Raw genomic sequence first — 15,889 nt, forward strand, 5'->3', positions numbered from 1 at the left:
TTATTTTTGGGACAGAGAGAGACAGATCATGAACGGGGTAGGGTCAGAGAGAGGGAGACACAGAATCGGAAACAGGCTCCAGGCTCTGAGCCGTCAGCACAGAGCCCGACGCGGGGCTCGAACTCACGGACCGTGAGATCATGACCTGAGGTGAAGTCGGCCGCTTAACCGATTGAGCCACCCAGGCGCCCCAAAAAAAAAAAATTTTTTTTAAAAATAAAAAGTTACATTTTAAGTCTAGTGATACATAGTTTCTTCTTTCCTGGTTATAATTTTCAATTTTAAACCAGTATTTATAGAGATTGTCTTTTTTTTTTTTTTTAAGGTTATTTATTTTGAGAGAGAGAGGGCGAGAGCACGAGCAGGTGAGGGGCAGAGAGCGGAGGAAAGAGAGAACCCCAAGCAGCCAAGCAGGCTCCCTGCTGTAGCACAGAGCCCAGTGGAGGGTTCAGTCTCAAGAACTGTGAGGTCCTGACCTGAACTGAGATCAAGAGCCCTCAGGCACCTCTAGAGATTATCTTTTAAGATCTGAGCTAAAAGTGACTAACTATAATATATTGAGAATATTTTTGCCCATTTTATTTTCAACCTTTTTCATTAACGTATTTGTTTTTTCACTTATTTTTTTTTTTTATTTTGACATAATTTCTGACTTACAGAAAAGTTATGAGTACTACAAAGAATTCCCATATATTCTTCACTCAGATTTCCCACACGGTAATATTTTGCTATTTTATCTTCTGTCCTGTAGCAATTTTGTTTTGAACTCTAGGAGGATAAACCATAGAAATAATATCCCCTTCTACCCCTAAATACCTCAGTGTGTACTTCTTAACAAGAGCATTTTCTTACCATATAATTATAACCATGTAATTATCAAAGTCAGGAACTCAGCATTGATTGAACTCTATGTAATCTACTGACTGTATTCATGTTTTGCCAGTCATCCCAATAATGTCAGTTAGAGCAAAATAAAATCTAGGATTATGCATTGCATTCAGTCATTATGCCTATTTGGTCATCTTTAATCTAGAACATTTTTGAGTCCTTGTGTTTCCTGCCATTGGCATTTTTGAAGAATACAGGCCAGTTCTTCTATAGAATGTCCTTAATACTATTTTTTTCTTATCTTTTCTTATGGTTAGATTCAGGTGACATGCTTTTGGCAAGAATGCCACAGGAGTTGTGTTCTCATTGTATCATATTAAGAAGCATAGAATATTTATTTTTCCAGTTATTGGTGATGTTACTTTGATCAATTGGTTGAGACAGTGTCTTCCAAGTTTCTCTGTGGTAAAGTTGTTATTTTGTCTTGTCAGCTGATTTTTTTCTATCGGGCCATGACAACCACAGAGCAGTTTTTCTGTGGCCTTGCCTTTACCTGCTCTTTTGATGTTACAGCCCTCCTCCCAAATAGTTCTGGTATTCGTCTGGGCCTATGGGACCTGCAGGGTCTGTGCTTCTGTGGCCACTTCTCTTGCCTTCATGTGAAGCTTCCCTTCCTTGCTGCCAAGTCTCAACTATGGAAATGTTTCCTATTACTATTACTCATTCACTTATTTTTTAATAATGTTTATTGAGTATCTTTTATATGCTTGCATTCTATAGGTTTTAGGCATGTAATATAAACATTGAAGCTTAATGTCTGGTAAGAGAGACAGGCAATGAAGAGATAAAAAAAAGTAAATATATATCAGGTGGTAGTCTGGACTATGGAGAAAAATAAAGCAGGACAAGGAGTATTGGAAATGCTGTGGATGGGGGTGGTTAACGGGCAGGTGGAAGTTTGTGTTTACAAAGGGTGAAATGGAAAATCCTCTCTGATAAGGTGATATTTGAGCAGTGACCTGAAGGATGTAAGGAAGCAAGTCATGCAACTATTTGGGAAAAGAGTGCCCTAGAAAGAAGCAGTAGCAAGTGTAAAGATCTTGAAGTAGGAACATGGTTGGAGTGTTTATATAATGGCAGGAACTAAGTGAACAAGCTTGCGAGTGGTGAAGGTAGAGATGGAATTAAACCAGGTGAGGCCTTGCAGGTCATAGATTTTGTTTATTTTTTAATTTTGTTTTATTAAAAAAAATTTTTTTTAACATTTATTTACTCTTGAGACAGAGTGTGAGTAGGGGAGGGGCAGAGAGAGAGAGGGAGACAGAGAAGCTGGAGCAGGCTCCAGACTTTGAGCTGTCAGCACAGAGTCCGATGGAGTGCTCAAACTCATGAACCATGAGATCATGACCTGAGCGAAAGTTGGACGTTCAACTGACTGAGCCATCCAGGCGCTCCTTATTTTATTTTATTTTAAATGTTTACAGTTTATTTTTTTATTTTGAGAGAGAGAGAGAGAGAGAGCGCGCGTGCGCACAAGTGAGCAAGGGGGCAGAGAGAGGGAGAGAGAGAATCCCATGAGGGGCAGAGAGGGACAGAGATGGAGAGAGAGAAGCAGGGCTCACGCAGTGCGGGGCTCGTGCTCACCTGATGCAGGCTTTAACTCACAAACTGTGAGATGGTGACTTGAGCCGAAGTCCAATGCTTAACCGATTGAGCCATCCAGGCACCCCATAGATTTTAGATTTGACTGTGATGGATGTGGGGAGACCTAAGTGAATTTTGGGCAGAGGATTAATATGATTTGATTTATGTTTTGGAAGGATCACTCTGATTATTGGGTTGGGAGTAGACTGAAGTGGGTCTAAATTGGGAATCAGGGAGACCATTGCAATGATGCAAGAGAGGAATCGGTTTTGAGGTAGATAGTAAAAATTTGGTTTTAAACTGTCTGGAGTTTAGGTAAGATGTTGGCACCAGAGATAAAAATTTGGGACTCATCAGCCTGTAGATCTTATTTAAAGCTGTGAGACTGGATATGCTATCTGGGGAGTAGTAAAGTGGTTCTAGCACTTCAGAGGAGATGGGGAAGACATGGCCAATGGAATAGGAGAAGAACCAGGAGTACTGTCACAGAAGCTATGTAAGGAAAATGTTTCAAACAGAGAAAGTGAGTAACTATCAAATTCTGGTTTTAGAGTCAGATGAAGACTATGTCCTGTGGCAAATTATCCTAATGCAATGGTAGACTCCCAAGTATATTGCCAGATAAGCCACCTCAAAGCTTGTGGGAGAAAAGGTTTATGGACAAAATGCTTATATTACATGGTTGGTTGGTTGGTTGGTTGGTTGATTGATTACTTTGAAGCTTATTTATTTTGAGAGAGTGTACGAATGGGGAAGGGGCAGGGGCAGGTGGGAATCCCAAGCAGGTTCCATGCTGTCAGCACAGAGCCCAACATGGGGCTTGATCCCATTAATTATGAGACTGTGACCTGAGCTGAAATCAAGATGCTCAACTGACTGAGCCACCCAACTGCGCCTTACGTGGTTTATTAAATAAATATAAAATACATGAAGAGAAGCAAGGGGAAAAAAAATGTGATTAGTTAACACACTTATGATAGAGTACAAGTTGGTGGAAGGATCACCTGAATCTTATGGTACACAGAGTTTGTATTGTATGTCCTGGCTCTCTCTGCCTTTTCAGCTCGAGAGCCCACATAGATGGTACCCTGGGCCAAAGACACACTCTCTTAGATCCAGGGACAAGTATGCCTGGTTATAGCTTTAGTTCTGCAGTTAACCTACAAAATAGTCATGGGCTTTGTGTTTTTAGGCTGTGGACACATGGAGTCAGAATGGTGTCACTGACCGGTGGCCATACTAAGGCCTCATGTATATTGTGTTCATGTCTCATGTGTATTTAGTATATCCTGATTCTTCTTTGTCTTCTCTATACTTAGTAACTAGGTGCCTCAAGAATGTTAAATGTTTCTTGGTCTTTTTGTCCTTTTCTGTCAGTGTGTATGCACATGCTTTACTTTGTACATGTAAGTTTATATCTCATTTTGTTTTTCTGTAGCAGAAATGAATATTCTCAAACAGAACAAAAACAGCATGGTAATCAAGAGTTTACCATTGAATTTAGTCACATGAGCATCAGTGGTTATCTTGATTCAAGAGAGTTCAAGTGGGGATAGAAGAAGGAAAGTGATTAAATGCAATTCCTATGATGACTTTTTATATAAAGAGAAGCAGCAAGATGGGATCTTTGCTAAAAGGGTTATGGAGTTTGAGGGAGGGTTTGTTTCTTCTTATTTTAGGTGATGTGTTAGTTATGTATTTTGTAACAAATTATCCCACAATATATCAGTTTAAAACAACAAACATTTTTTACTTCACACAGTTTCTAATGGTCAAGAATCTGGGCGTGGTTAGTTGGGTGATTCCGGTTTAGGGTCTTTCATGAAGTTGTAGTCAAAGCTGTTGGCCTAGGCTTTAGCCATTTCAAAGCTTGACTGAGGCTGGAGGATCTGCTTCTAAGCTTGTTTAACTAGTTATTGGTAGGCTTCCATTCTCTGGTGGCTCTTGGATGGAGACCTCAGTTCTTCACTGTGTGGGCCTGAGTATCTTCATGACAGGACATTTTTCTTCAGAATGAGTGATCAGAGAGAAAGAGATAGAAGCAATTATATGAGAGAGTTAGTGTCTTTTGTAACCTAATTTTAGAAATAAATACTATAATTTCTACATATTGTTCAGCAGACCAGCCCTAGTTAACTTTAAATGTAGGAGGGGACCTTCTAAAACTGTTAATATAAAGGGCACTGATCATTGGGACCATCCTAGAGGCTGTGTACCACAGATGCAGAGATTATATAATATGTTAGTGTGCTATACTAACATGGAAGTGACCAGTGGAAAAGGAGAGTTGATGATCATTTAAGGAGAGAAAAGGAAGGAGTTGCTGGAGCAAGGTTTTTGAGTATAAGGCTAGAGGGGATAGGATCCAACACCAAGTGGAGAGACTGAGTAAATATGAGTAGCCAGAGTAACTGGAGGGAGACGATATATGGATACAGATTACGTAGGTTGTTAGATGTGGTGGTTGGAGCTGTGGAACTTATTTTTTGAATGCTTCTTGTTTTCTCAGTGAAATGGGAAGCAAAGTCATTAGCAGAAGAGTAGAGATGAGGGAGGTGTGGGAGATTTGGGAAGAGAGGTTGGTATAAAATAGTTATTTGGAAGAATGAAATGGACTAGGGAAATGTTTACATAATACTATATGATTGTGTGTGTGTGTGTGTGTGTGTGTGTGTATTACCTGTATATTTTATTGCCAGAAAGCTATAAAGTGTGTGTGTGTGTGTGTGTGTATGTATATGTATGTATGTATGTATGTGTATTACATGTATATTTTATTGCCAGAAAGCTATAAAGGACCACTTGTGATTAGTGGTAATGAATATAAACAGACTAGTTCAACATGGTTGTGTGTATGTCTGTTTTGTTTTCTTCCTTTTTTTTTTTTTTTTTTTTCCCTCCCAGCATGTTCAGATTCCTTGGAACAGGTGCAGAATAGGTGACTATCAGAAGCAGCTGCTGTGCGGCTGATGTGTTTGTTGTATTCATCACCACTGTTGATCACAAATATGTTACCACTGCCTATATCCATAAATCTCGTTACTGATGTGTGATGCAGGCATGACCTCTCCTGTTAATGTTGATTTCTCACCATGCCGAAAGCACTATCTCTACTTCATAGGTCATCGGTTTGACCATGGATATATTTTCTAAGGCTGGCACAGTGGTTTTAAGAAATTGAATTGGTTCCTAACATTGAAAAACTGGGATATTTATTTCACACGTTTTGGATTTCAAACTTCTCTTAAAGTGCTGGCAGCAGTATTTCCTCTGAGGGCAACAGTCTGCTAGAGTTGAATAGGGCTGCCTCCTGCTGGTGAAGCCTAGTTTTCTCACCATAATCCTTTCCCAGATCACTTACTCATTTTTGTCAGTTGCTTTTTCCCTGGAGGTATTTGAATGTATAGTTCCCCATCTGTTTTTAGGGTGCTATCTCTTGGTGCTGGTGCACAGACTGCTGAGGCCTTGTGGTCTCAAGGTTGCAAAGCTATAATAGTAAAGCAATTACTCTTCTAAAGCTCCTGCCTTTGGGACTCAAGCCCCTGGGGACCAGTACTATGTACCACCTCTATGTTCTGTTGTCTTTGATTCAGACTTAATGCACCTTGGATTCTTAATATGAGTTCTTACCCAGTAGATTCATTGTGCAAACAAATGTAGATTTCTGGAAGGGCACCCCATTAGTACCCTTGACATGCTTAGAGTTGTATTAAAGGTTCATAATGGGACCTGTCCTTCAGGTGAATAGCCTCTTTTATGTCAAATCTACCTTATTTTAAGGTAGTTCTGATTTTTTAAAAATAGCCAAAAACTCTTTCTGAGACAAGGCAGACAAAGATGATCAAGCTGAGTGGTAATTCCATTTAGGTCAAAGCAAGTTGTGTCTGTAAAGTCATGTAGCATATTTTCCTGCATAATTCATTTAACCAGCTCTAATGGCAGTTCAAGTTCCAAATGTTCTTAAGTATTTGCTAATGATTGCTCGTTTTTCTTGTAAGACTGAGTCATTAGAATTGGAGACCTATTTTTGTTATGGAAGAAGGAAAAAGAGAAGACAGGAAAGGGAAATTAATGCTCTTGAGTGTGAAGCTTTGTAAGTGTTTTGAGAGGTAGCTTATATGTAGAATAAATAAATAAGAAAGACAATAAATGGGGAAATTGAATAATTTTCTACCTCTTTAGGTGAATATCTTGTGGTATTATTGCTTTGTTGGTAGTTTTGTGAATTTTGTGAACTTCAAAGTTAAGGTGCAAATTATAAATCATAGGTAAAACATAATTCTTGAGAGGTTTTTTTTTAATTATGTTACAACTTTTCCCCTCTAGTGTAATTTCCCATTTCCTTTGTTAATGTTGGAGATTGTGTTGTATAATTGTGATTATATTATTCCCTCTTTTTTTTTTTTTTTTTTTCCCCTTGCTTTCTTACTAGAGTTAGAACTAATAGCTTGAAACATTTCTAGTTTTGGTAATTTTACATTATGTTTTGGCTTAGGGGACAAGTGTGATTAAACATTAATGTATTTTTCGTAGACATGAATTAAAGTGATGGTTAATATATTCTAATACAATTCTTATAGGGTGTTTGTCAGTAAACATATCAAACATGGTACTTGGGTCCTTTTTTTTTTTTTAAGAGTATAGCTCTTTTTTTTTTTTTTTAATGTTTATTTTTTAGAGAGAGTGTGTGAGCGGGGGAAGGACAGAGTGACAGGGAGACAGAATCTGAAGCAGGCTGCAGGCTCTGAGCTGTCAGTACAGAGCCTGATGCGGCACTTGAACCCACAAATTGTGAGATCATGACCTGAGCCAAAGTTGGATGCTTAACCAACCGGGTCACCCAGGCACCCCTATACTTTGATCCTTTTTAAGTTGATTTCCTATAGGTTATTTGTGTTTGTCTAGTCTAAAAAATTCCTTTACCAGGTAGTATTGAGTAGTATGTTTGAGAAAGGGTTGTTTTGATACGGATATACTCCTCAGTCTCCGTTTAAGTTATTTTTGGTAATACTTAGGTAGTATTAGAAATAAATTATATTGATTAATAGAGCTGTGAAGAATTTTTCGTCATCACTAGTTTTACATCAGTGGAGTCTACTAATAGAAAAATAAAAATAAAACAAAAACCTTGCTTAATAATCTTTGGTTTGATTTTATCTTCTGGGAAGGAGTAATGATGATAAGTCTCAGTATAATAATATTCATCTTGGTCAACATATATCTTCTGGACCTTTTCTGGGTCACTACACTGTTGCTAGCCCATGTTAATTAGACCCTGAGTTGAAAAAATAAGTCATGACTTGTGACTTGATCCAGATAATTTAGATTTTTTTGTTTTTTTGTCTCTTTCTAGGTGTACCATGTTCTTATTCCATTTTAATTTTGTCTTCCCCTGAAATGGAGTTAGCAGCCTCTTAGAAGTGTCAGTTCTTCACTTATGCTAATAGGAACTTTCATGACTGCTGAATTATTTTCATTTTCAAGGTCTTTCTCCCTGTATAACAATTCTTGCTGTATCTAAAGTTAATAAGTTTTAAAAATGTTCTGCAACTCCTAGTATTTAAATTAAAATGTCACTCTTACCTATTTCAGTAGTTTTTTAAAGCTTTGCTACTCAAAGTATGGTTCATGGATCCACAGCATTAAGCAGTAGCATCTGTGTAACCTGGGAGCTTGTTAGAAATGCAGAATCACAGGTCCCTTCTAAATTATAATCTGTATTTTGACAAGATCCCAGGATGTTTCATGCACACATGAAAACATTAGTTCCATTGATAATACAGAGAAGTAGCTCTGCAATGATTACCAGGGTATCTAAACTTTAAAATTTTCAGGGCTACCCTTTGGGCATATTTAGCACCAGTTTATTGAGAAGGCTAAAAGAACGCAATCCCAGGTTGCCTCCAAGGTCTTCATTTTTTGTGAGTCTTTGTAATAGTCCCTGTAGCAAGCAAATAGTCATCTGGGAGCCATCTTCTTTGGGCTATGCATACGCCTCCCCCCACCCCCCGCCCCCATTTATTGTTACTTTCAGTTCAGATGCAGTCTGCCAAGGAGAGTCATTTTTACCATAAGCAATATTTCCAAGTAACACAATTGATACTCTACTCTTTATCAGGTTCCCAGACTAACAAAGGTAGAAACTTAACCACAAGTCAACAGGGGAAAGGGTTAATGGAATCACTTGGGATCCTACCAGTTCTCTCTACTAAGGACTAAGAGAGACAAAGGGCTTTAATGCATGAGTCCCTCCAGGACCCGCCTTCTGTTGACTGTAGCAATATCTATTATGTACATACACCACTGAAAGTATTGAAAGTACTCTTTTGTGTACCCCCACTTCCTGAGTACTAGACTTCCCTGTTGCTGTCTTTGAGTCATCGGTCCCATCAACATTTCTGTCTCTCTAGTATTGCTTTTTTTGCCACCTAGAGAGGATTGAAGGGAGAGATTTGGTGAGCACAGCTTTCTCTATGGTGTTGATGTAAACATTAACTACCATTTAAATAAATTTATTTAAATATTAAATATTCTGTAAATATTTATATTTTTAATTTTTAAAAAAATTTTTAATGTTTATTTATTTTTGAGGACAGAGAGAGACAGAGCTTGAGCAGGGGAGAGGCAGAAAGAGAGGGAGGCACAGAATCCCTGAAGCAGGCTCCAGGCTCTGAGCTGTCAGCACAGAGCCCAACGTGGGGCTCGAACTCAAGAACTGTGAGATCATGACCTGAGCTGAAGTCGGACGCTTAACCTACTGAGACACCCAGGTGCCCCGATTCTATAAAGATTTAAATGTTAAGACTTTGTGCTAGGAAACTAGAGGATGTACCAGATATAGTCTCTGCTGTTTATATATAATAGAGGAAAGAAAACCTGTAAAATAAGAGCGAACAATACAGTTTTATAAATGAATTATAGATTCTGTGCTATGGGTGTATTGAGTGCAACATACCTTATTGGTAAATCTTTGTGAGTTGTGAGTCAGTTGCATGTGTTCTTTTTGTAACTGAACTCAAGAGGTTTGTTGCTTGGGGTGCATCAAATTGAACACAACCCGAGGAAGGGTTGGAAGCATTGTTATTGTTACAAGTAAGGGAACAGGAAGATAGCTCTCTAAGTACTGTCTCCCATGGGGTTAGTACAGGAAGCTTTTATTTAGCGTATTAGGGAGTACTGTAGAAAACTTACATAGGTGCTTCTGTTTCAATTGTACATGCTTAACATGTCGACATGCTGGTGCATACATCATGTGTTCAAAAAATGGCAGAAAGCTCCGCCCATAGGAGGAGATTTTAGTATAACAGTGAGTGAAGGGTAACTTTAAGGTTACTTCAGGAGGCTTCGGTGCAGGTCCTCAGCACCGAGGAGCAGTCAGGTGAGACACACCTAGCAAGGGGCTATCAGGTGAAACACCTAGTTAGGTATCTCCTTGGCTGGAACTGTTGGTTCTGTAGACCGAAACACTCTCCTTCCCTGCTTTTGTCCCTTCTCCTTCCCTCTTTCTCTTATAGCTTTCAGCTCTCTTGAGTAACTCCTGTTGCATCCTATCATTTTGATATGCAAAGAATAGGCTGCTGATCCTTGCACTAAAGTATATATTTCTGAATATATTGTATTTAGCTTATTGCTTTTTATTTTTATGAAATTTTAAGGTATTTATGAATTTTACCACATTTTATACTATTAAATTCATTTATGGACTGTTAATGCAAATTTTTCTTTGCATTTAGAAATCAGTTTTACATGGCTCCTTGCTTTTCAGCATTATGCTACTTTTCATTAAAATAAGCTCATCAGGGGCGCCTGGGTGGCGCAGTCGGTTAAGCATCCCGACTTCAGCCAGGTCACGATCTCGCGGTCCGTGAGTTCGAGCCCCGCGTCAGGCTCTGGGCTGATGGCTCAGAGCCTGGAGCCTGTTTCTGATTCTGTGTCTCCCTCTCTCTCTGCCCCTCCCCCGTTCATGCTCTGTCTCTGTCCCAAAAATAAAATAAACGTTGAAAAAAAAAAAATAAAAAAAAAAAATAAAATAAGCTCATCAAAGCAGAGATTACTTTGTATTCGTATAGACAAGTTATATTTCTTGTGAAAAATATTTTTAGGACAGAATCATTAACCTTGTTTATTTTTAGAAATGAGTGTTAGACAATTTAGAGATATTTTATGTACGTATAGTTTTTATTATTTAAAAATTCTTTTAACGTTTATTTATTTTTGAGAGAGAGAGAGACAGACACAGCAGGGGAGGGGCAGAGAGAGAGGGAGACACAGAATCTGAAGTAGGCTCTAGGCTATGTGCGACCAGCACAGAGCCTGACGCAGGGATCAAACTCATGAGCTGTGAGATCATGACCTGAGCTGAAGTTGGACTGAGCTCAACCGACTGAGCCATCCAGGCGCCCCTCTTTTTTATTTATTTATTTTTTTAAAGAAAATGTGAAGTAAAACCTTGATGAATTTGTGGTTGTTTATCCTGTGGTAAAGAATCATGGCAAATACTTTTTGTTCTGTTTGTTGCCAGCTACATGAATTAGGGATAATATGTTGTTTGGAGATAGAATCTTGAATGATTGAAGCCATTTTACCTATATAAGGATTGGAATCTGAAAATATCTTGCTAACAAGTACCTGTGTTTTTTATGTAGTCAGATTCTAAATCTCCTGCATGTTTTCTGTTTCTCCTGTGGTTGTGACTGATATTTGGGTGGTGTACAAAATACATATTAATGCTTTTTAGAATAGAGATAATCTAGTTATCTGATGTTCTTTCCAGTGGTCTCAGATTTCATTGTGGAAAAGAATCACCTGAGGTGCTTGTTTAAAACAGATTTCTGGTTTCTACTCCTAGAGACTCTGATATAATAGGCCTGAGGTTGGACTCTATTATCTACAGTTTTAAAAGGTAACCTCAGGATTCTCCTGCAGGAGGTGGGGACGATCATCCTTTGAATGATATTGGTTTAGAAGGAAGTAAAATTTGAGAGAGAAGGAGAATGCATAGTTGGATGTCATGCTGGAGTTTACTATAGCTGCAGGTGTAGGTCATGGCAAGGAGCCAGGGCATTGTAGAATGAAATACACTTTCTCATATAAGGCAGGTAACAGACTCACCAAGAGATTTTTAGAAATTTAGGCTTTTTATTTATTTATAGAAATGAATAAATAGAGAGGAAGAGATAACGAAACTCTGAAAACAAAAAATAATGGTGTCTAAGCCAGTAGAAGGTTGAGACTCGAGGCAGATGGGAGCTAGGGTGTTAACTTCTAAACAGATGTGCCTCTTCTTGCTCCAGCTCTCCTACTGTCTTCAGGGCTAATTTTTCGGAAATGCCTATCTGTTCATATTATTCCGTTTAAAATCATTTTGTCCCATTAGAATAAAGTTCACACTCACAGCAGGACTCTTTTAGATTCCATAACCTGCCAATTTGAATGACTTGCCTTTCCAGTATTAGGGGGCTTTCACATATGCTCTACCCTCTACCCAGATTCCTTATGTTCTATAAATACAACCTAAATGTAGAGGTATTAAATGAGTGTTACTGTCTTATGTTACTAGGATATTTGAAAAATTATTTTTATTAAAATATTTCTTATTAAACATAAGTAACATATAAATATGTACAGAAATTACAAACATAGAAGTACATAAAGTAAAAACAGTGAACTACTGTTCATCTGAATTTTGCTTCTCTTTGCATAGGAAATCACTAATTAATTTGGTCTGTATTCACACCAATCCCTCTCTGGTAGTCTAACTCCCCTACAGGTGCTATTCATTTAACTTTGTTATATTACATAAATACATTTTCATTGTAGAACATATCAGTATAAATGAACATCTTCCATACCACATAGAGATAAACATACTTAAAACTTTGGCGTGTATTCTTCCAGACTTTTCTTGCTTTCTCATGTGCATACAGGTAAACACATTAAAAAAAAAATTAATGGGGGGGTACCGGGGTGGCTCTGTTGGTTAAGCATCTGACTTCAGCTCAGGTCATGATCTCCAGTTAATGAGTTCGAGCCCCATGTCAGGCTCTGTGCTGACAGCTCAGAGCCTGGAGCCTGCTTTGGATTGGATTCTCCCTCTCTCTGCCCCTTCCCCCGCTCATGTTCTGTCTCTCTCAAAAATAAATAAACGTTAAATTTCTTTTTTTTAATTTAATGGCCAGTAATATGCAAACTCTTCTTGTGACCTCTATACCTCTGTTACCACTGTGGTACTGTCCTACTCCCCATCCAAGATCCATTCATGTTTATGCGTTGCTTTTTGTGTCTTAGTCTCTTTTAATCTAAAACACATTTTAGAGTCATTCATGACCATGTGTTGAAGAATCTAAGCCATTTTTTAGAATAACTTGTAGAATTTCCCTCAACCTGGATTTGTCTTTTTTTGTTTTTTTTTCCCCTCATGATTAGATTCAGTTTAAACATTTTTTGGTAAGATTACTATGTTGATGATGTTTACCACCACATGAAAAGAACTATGATGCCAATTTGATGGTAGTTAAGGTGATGTCAACTAGAACTCTCCATTTTAAAACCATTTGTTTTTCTTTTGGTAATTAATGAGTAATCTGTGACATAACAAGTTGAGACTATTAATATCCTATTCTCCAATAATCTTTTGCATAGTGGCATATGAGTTCTTGCCAGAATCATTTATTATGTATGTAGCTGCAAGATGGGGTTTTTAATTTTGTCATTCCTCTGCGTTTATTAGGCAGCATTTGTTTTGTAGAGAATTTCTTCTCCCATTTTTCCTTTTCAGTATTACTATGTTCTCATCATCTATTACCAGATTGTTCTTTCAGATGGCTAAATTGTCCAGATTTGACCAGTGGGAGTCCCTTCACTCAGGCTCCAGTGTATATATGTGAATACACATATCACTTATGCATTTGCTTGGCTCTGTCTCTATCTAAATAAATGGTACAAATACCGTGGACTTTTTTTTCCCCTGTGACTTGTCTTATTTCACTTATTTGTTAATCTGTTAATATTGAGATTCTTTTCATGTGAGTACATATGGATACATTATTCTTTTTAATGTACGTAGTTAGTTATAGAACTGTTCAACGATGTCTTTATTTTTCTTTTTGTGTCTAGTTTTTTACTTATATTTAGTACTAACAAGTATGTGTCATACATATTCATGTAATAATTTCTGTGGGATAGATTCCTAGAAGTGAAATTGTTGAATCAAAAGATAAGTATGTTTTGGGTCTCCTGGGTGGCTCAGTCAGTTAAGCATCCGACTTCGGCTCAGGTCATGATCTCGTGGTTTGTGAGTTCAAGCCCCGCGTTGGGCTCTGTGCTGAGAGCTCAGAGCCTGGAGCCTGCTTTGGATTCTGTGTCTCCTTCTCTCTCTACCTCTCCCCCACTTGTGCTCTGTCTCTGTCTCTGAAAAATAAATAAATGTAAACAAACAAAAATGATAAGTATGTTTTAACTTTTTTTTTTTTTAATTTTTTTTTTTTTCAGCGTTTATTTATTTTTGGGACAGAGAGAGACAGAACATGAACGGGGGAGGGGCAGAGAGAGAGGGAGACACAGAATCGGAAACAGGCTCCAGGCTCTGAGCCATCAGCCCAGAGCCTGACGCGGGGCTCGAACTCACGGACCGCGAGATCGTGACCTGGCTGAAGTCGGACGCTTAACCGACTGCGCCACCCACGTGCCCCTGTTTTAACTTTTAAAAAGAATTGCCAGAATGATCTTCAAAAACTGTACTTATTTATATTCTTAACAATAGTGTACAAACGACTTGATAACACTGCATATTAGTAAATTTTATTTTAATCTTTTGGAGACTCTCATTTTATTAAAATATGTGCTCACCTTATTATGAGTGAGGTTTGGTATCTTGTCATTTGCATTTTATTTTCTCTTACTTGCTGTATATTTCCTTTGTCATTTCTTAATAGGTTCTACTTGTCTTTTTCTCATTGATTTACTGGAATTTGTTTTAATGTTAATCCTTTGTCCTGTATGTGTTGCTAATATTTTTGATTCTTGTAAATATTTTTTCCACCCTTTCCTGTGCTTGTTAACTTTGTGGTATTTTTCAATGTTAGAATGTTCATTTTTATACAGTTATAGCTATAAATCTCTCTGTACTACTTTTTAAGTTCCAGAATGAATTTTTATATAAAATTAATCCAGAGAAAGGGAAATTTTCTGAAGTATAATGGAAAGCTAGTGTTGCTGGGTTTTTTGTTTGTTTTAAATTCAGGTGCCTAAGTGACAAACTTCTATATTATAATTCAGCCATGGATTTTTTTTTCTTAAACATCTCATGGTTTAAACAGAAATTTCCTGAATGTTTCATTTTTGAGAAAACTGTCCATCCTGGTATAATACACAGATAGTAAATAAAATGTAGAACAGAGAGAAAAAACATTTCTAATAGTCCTAATATCCAGACAACCATAGGTTAGTGTTTTGGTATAGTTCCTTTACCTTTTCTTCTAATTTTTCCTCTTTTTATTTTTCGTCTTTTTTTTAATACACTTATTCTTAAGCATAATTAAGAGAAGTGTTTAAGTCGAGATTTTGCGATAAGACAGTACTTGAAATATTGCTTATAAAATGTATAACTGTCTGATTACTTTTCAGAGTACTCTCTTCATCCAAATATAGATGAAACTCTTTTCTCTTTGAAATCGAAGAGTTCCAACTTGTCATTTAGTATAAACACTTTTGTGACAAGATCTTATAACTGACTTGTAATAGTAGGGTACCCCTGAGTGTAATGTCAGTTATCCTGATACACTGATTGTACTGTGTGTGAAGAAAACTGTCACATATGTGTCATATAGTATGTGATAGAGCATTAGGTAATGCACTTGGCAGCAGTTACCTTAGGCTTAGCTGATGCATTAAATGAGATACGGTCTACTAAAAGATGTTTTCCCCCTGTTCATTTTCAGTCTGTTGTCTTTTAACTAGCCCTAGACCATTTGTATTTCTTAGTATATGCAAAAATATATCCTTGTGAATGTTTATTGGGTGGTAAAGTATGTTCAAGTTATAACCACTTGAACTTTATAAGTCAGCAAGAACTTTGGTTCTTTTATGTTTTGTCATAGGTATCACACATCTTTTCTCAAATAATAGTATTACTTAAAGTTTTTTTTTTTTTCTTTTAATAAAAATCTGAGGTCTTAGGATGTTAAGAACGGAAAAAATGTTTTAAAATTTTAAATGACAACTTTTGGGTTCCTATTTTTTTTCTTTCCATACTGAGAGATAATTAGGAAAGATATTATTGAATACGTATTGCAGATCAGTTTAACTCAGTCTCAGAGATGTGGTTTGTCCAAAGTTACATAGTTGGAAGTTGGAAGACTGCAGGTCTTCTGCTCCCCTGGGAAAAGTTGAATGGAAAAAAAATCCACTGGATTATCCA

The 15,889-nt window shown here is 37.4% G+C and overlaps 1 protein-coding gene across 9 annotated transcripts in view; it reads left to right on the forward strand.

Moving 5' to 3' along the window:
* Positions 1-15,889, forward strand: part of PHF14 (PHD finger protein 14) — a 209,819-nt gene that overhangs the window by 17,044 nt on the left and 176,886 nt on the right. The gene's annotated exons all lie outside the window — the stretch shown is intronic.

The sequence above is a fragment of the Leopardus geoffroyi genome, chromosome A2 (assembly GCF_018350155.1).
Source record: "Leopardus geoffroyi isolate Oge1 chromosome A2, O.geoffroyi_Oge1_pat1.0, whole genome shotgun sequence".
Taxonomy (NCBI): domain Eukaryota; kingdom Metazoa; phylum Chordata; class Mammalia; order Carnivora; family Felidae; genus Leopardus; species Leopardus geoffroyi.